Source organism: Lampetra planeri, chromosome 3, assembly GCF_965212315.1.
Source record: "Lampetra planeri chromosome 3, kcLamPlan1.2.h2, whole genome shotgun sequence".
Classification (NCBI taxonomy): Eukaryota; Metazoa; Chordata; class Hyperoartia; order Petromyzontiformes; family Petromyzontidae; genus Lampetra; species Lampetra planeri.
Genome location: NC_136109.1, coordinates 16,975,402 through 16,980,545, shown reverse-complemented (window position 1 = coordinate 16,980,545; position 5,144 = coordinate 16,975,402).

Genomic DNA, 5,144 nt, shown 5'->3' with positions numbered 1-5,144 from the left:
TCCGCGTTGCTGTGATCACGACTCTTTATTTACTGGTCCGGCCAATCTGCAATCGCGCTGGATGCCCTCATTGACTCTCCTGTTCGCAACTTTGTGGGTTAAGGGGAAACACCACAGATTGACGCATAGAAGAGACTGTCACGATGGGTTTGCTCTGCTTTGTATGTGCGTCGCAGATTAGCTGAAGAGGCTCATGGCTCCACGCACTTCATGTTTTTTTGACAGTGAGATTAAAAATAAAAAGATGAAAACATTCCTGTGGGAGTGAGAGGAAGTCTGCAGAACAGACCCTTACAAATGATGTGGTCATGTTTCCAACCGACATAGCAAATGTAAATTTTAGGCATTTTAAGAGGAATTTACATAGCGCGTGTATTCATTTATCCTTTCCTTCATGTTGAAACTCCAAACATTTTATTTTGGTTTTGCTCTACAGTTTTTCACTTTCACGGGCAAAATAATGCGAGTCGCATAAAATTGTGGATGATAGAATTAGTTTAACAAAAACATGAAAAAGTTAAAGCAAAATCGAGCTATAACGTCCGTGACAATACATTTTTAATAATGTTTGGCATGCGAGGTAATAATGTTTGTCTGATTTTACTTGTATAATACCCCACTGATTGTCTAAAGTGTTTATTATTTTTTTTGTGTCTTTGACGAGTGGGAAACTTTCAATAATGAGCTAATTCATATGCACAGACTTGCACTCGCTTTCGAGGATAATATATCTCCATATATTTGAACACAACGCAGAGGATTTAAAATTAAATTAACATTATTTTGTTTATTTTTTAAAGTCATCTCGTTATTGCAGTGATGTACATTTGGATGGATAGGTGTGCGACATCACCAAACAAACATCTTCACTTGGCTTGATACACACGTGTTCTGCAATTTGTTCAGAATCTTTGGACAAATCGCCCAAAGATGCTGGATGTAATTACCAGCGAAACGTCGTACTCAAATTCTAAATGTTGTGGATTCACTCTTGAAACACACCGGTGGGCTGAAGAAGTAACTAATTGGCGTTTTGTTAACGTGATACATTTTTTACTGATTTGCCGTGTCGAGTGGTGGAGGGTTGCGACGCATTTATATAACGCGATCAAACCCAAAAACCTTTATGATGATGAAGGAAGGAGGCAGTCATACGCCACAACTTTCACACGTGCATGCGTCGACGAATAGGTGCACCGTGTGGTGCCAGATAGAAGATCGTTAACTAAAAAGATTTGGGCTATGACGGAAACATGCTGCATGTTGCTTTAATGAGTAACACTTGGTATTAAAGCATTAATTATTTGTCTTACCACACGCAGAGTACTGTCACACATAAACATGTCTCCACTCTGGAACACCAAAAATAGAAGCGCTTCCAGAGAAATCAGATATGCAGTTGATTACTCGCTATAAAAAACTCACGCAAAAAAAACATAGTTATGGATGCATACGTCTAAAGTGTGTCTGTACATCTTCTTGGTTCTTTCGGTAAAGTCACGTAGAATTGAAATAATAATATAATAAAAATAAAACTATAATTCTCACGACGTTTCGGCCACAACGCAAGCAGCCGTCCTCAGGTGGAGAACAGGTCTGTCTTCTCTTTTCGTCAGACCTGTTCTCCACCTGAGGACGGCTGCTTGCGTTGTGGCCGAAATGTGAGAATTATTTTATTATGTTTTATTTTTATTATTTCCATTCTACGTGACTTTACCGAAATAACCAAGAAGATGAATCCCTGCAGTCACGAAAGCTTTAAATCGAAATGTGTCTGTACAATTCATGACTTGGCAAACATGTAGCAAAAATAGTTCCTGCCAACACGATAATACTGTCACTGTTAATACAATGGTTGTGCGTGCCGACACACTTTGTCCACGTCTTGTGCTGATGGTCCAATGCTGGCATGCCGAATATCACTTGACGTTTCGTCGTGGAAGGGCTGATGGTTTGTCACGCGTTGGGAGTGATCAAGAGCACAGTGACGACATTTCCAACCGCGTAGCACTCGGGTGTTTATTTTTGGTCTCGGCAGCAGCATGTGTGACATTTGCATCAGAAGGTGCGTGTTTTGTGCAGGTGAACGTCACTTTGCACTTACTGATTTCATAGATACTAATTTACTTAAATACAGGTGAGCATTAGAAATCAGACTATGAAAAAAAAGTTTGCCAAGATGTTGCCTTTAAGATGTGTTTTTTTCTGAGTAGATATTTGTTTGACATAACTGGGAGAAAAAATATTTAAGATCGCTACAATGGTGATCATGAGAAATCATTGTTTATAACTGCGCAAAAACGAACTATTTAATCTTGTTTTGTGCTTTCATGTTGATCAGCTGCAAAAAAAAGTCAAAGTAATGCTGCCGGGCTGCTGCTTGCATGTTTTGATTCACGTTGGGACAGTATGTCAAAAGGTGTGAAGTGCAGTTATTGTTTAATCACACCGCTTTAAACCGACAGATTTGTGCATCACCGTAGAGTTGCCACTTTGCCGACCTTGTAATAAAATAAAGTAATGAAGAAGCTGCCAAGAGAGAACACCCTCTCACTTTATCAACGATCTGATATCGAGGTTTCTCCTGCGAGTATCCAAAATGTTGGATCGCAATTGACACATCAAGTCAAGTTCAAGTTGATTTATTAGGTATAGCCCTGTGAGCCATTCGACTCTTGAATCGGGTGCAACCGCAACAAACAAAAAACATTAACAAAAAAACATCTTAAAGTGAATATGTGAGTGCAAACACCGTAATTACACATGCAACAGATGCCCTGCTTACAAGAAGCCTCACAATACTAAGACAATTTGTAGTATTTTAAGTAATGTCCTTTTTGAAATCTAATGTCATATGTAAGAAAATGATGTTGGTGGTTTGGAACGGATGTATGTTTTCTCCCATTGACAGCATTAGAAATATTTCAAATAGTAAAAAAAAAATCACACATTTAGACTACACAAATTCCAGAGAAGGTGCGGTGGCATACGTTAAACGTTGCATTGTGACCCTTTGTGTACTGTATATCCAATATTTGTACTATGGCAGCTACAATTATGGAACTTGGAAGTTATAAAATTAAGTGTTCAGTTAAAGGAACATGTCTGCACAGAACATCACTGCTGTTTTATGATACGGGGCAAAGGGCACACGTGTAAGATTTTGGTGTGTTGCCATTGAACATAATTTGCACTATGAACCAGAGGTGTGGACTCGAGTCATGTGACTTGGACTCGAGTCAGACTCGAGTCATGAATTTGATGACTTGCGACTCGACTTGGACTTGCATAACAATGACTTTGTCCCACCTATGAGATGTGGACTCGAGTCATGTGACTTGGACTCGAGTCAGACTCGAGTCATGAATTTGATGACTTGCGACTCGACTTGGACTTGCATAACAATGACTTTGTCCCACCTATGAGATGTGGACTCGAGTCATGTGACTTGGACTCGAGTCAGACTCGAGTCATGAATTTGATGACTTGCGACTCGACTTGGACTTGCATAACAATGACTTTGTCCCACCTATGAGATGTGGACTCGAGTCATGTGACTTGGACTCGAGTCAGACTCGAGTCATGAATTTGATGACTTGCGACTCGACTTGGACTTGCATAACAATGACTTTGTCCCACCTATGAGATGTGGACTCGAGTCATGTGACTTGGACTCGAGTCAGACTCGAGTCATGAATTTGATGACTTGCGACTCGACTTGGACTTGCATAACAATGACTTTGTCCCACCTCTGCTATGAACAGCGTGCAGCATGATAGCGGACAGATTTTTTTTTACAAACGAGCACTGCCCGCGCATTGGCGCAGGCAACACGGGTGGGAGGTAGGTGGGAGGTGGGTGGGGGATTGGGGGGAGGGGTCGTGGGGGCGTGACGTCATCACGCACCAGCCCCACTCAACGCCGTGGGATGCGCGTGATTTCATCACAGCCAGCCAGCAAAACTTTTTTGTTCTAATATAGTATGATGTTAGAGGCCGGCCGAAATTCGGTTTCGGCGCCGAAAGGTGGCAAATGGCCTCTTTCGGCATACTTTCGGTTTAGGCTGAAAGTAAATGTTTTACTTTCGGTCTGGTTTTGTTTTCGGCTGAAACCAGAAATTCTGTCTCGGTCGGCCTCTATATGATGTGCACGGTGGTTTTATGTTGCAGCACAAGCCAGACGACCAAGTTAAATATTTTGATTTTTACATTGTCAAAATGCGTCATTAGCATTAATTCCTATTGGTCCAAGCACTGGACGTCTGCTACTGTCTGGCATGGGTCTTTGTTTAGTTGGCTTATGCAGGATTTATGAGCATACTAAATGCCAATTATGAATAACCATACAGATTAACTGTATGTTGACACTGCATAAATGCAGGCTGGTATACCGCATGTAAACCAATCGCGGCCCATCATTACATGAATCATGCTGGCGATCTGTGGGATGCTGATAATTATAATATAATGCAACGTACGGACTGTATTTTCCATGTTCCTTGTTTTTTTTATTCCTCTCGATAGTTTCCTGAAACTATTTCCCCCTATATTGTCATGATGGTACTGTACAGATATTAATACAGTAATCTCTACAAGGTAACATCTGCTTTAGCTGATGAAAAACCCCATCAGCTGGGAAAGAAAATGTGTAAAAAAAAGATTTGTCAGATAAGGGCACGTGTCCTATTAAATAAACCTTTTTAGGTTATGCCAGCCCACTGTGGCTATAGGTTAAAGGGAAAAGCTGTGTTGCATAACAAAACACAGGGTAAAAAGATGAGTAGTGCTTTGTGTAGCCATGCTCTTGTATAAATAACAAAACAATCCATAGTTACAAGGGATGTAACAATGAATCAATTAAAATAGATTATTGTGTTTCGATTTAAAGCTTTCGTGACTGCAGGGATTCATCTTCTTGGTTCTTTCGGTAAAGTCACGTAGAAGGGAAGTAACAAATAATAATAAAATGATTTTATTATGTTTTATTTTTATTATTTTATTACTTCCCTTCTACGTGACTTTACCGAAAGAACCAAGAAGATAGATTATTGTGCTTACGAATCAGGCATCCGATCGCGTGTGCAGCAATTTGTTTTTCTATGCGTAATGTTCTATGTAATGAGTTCACTTGATTCCTGCAGCTGC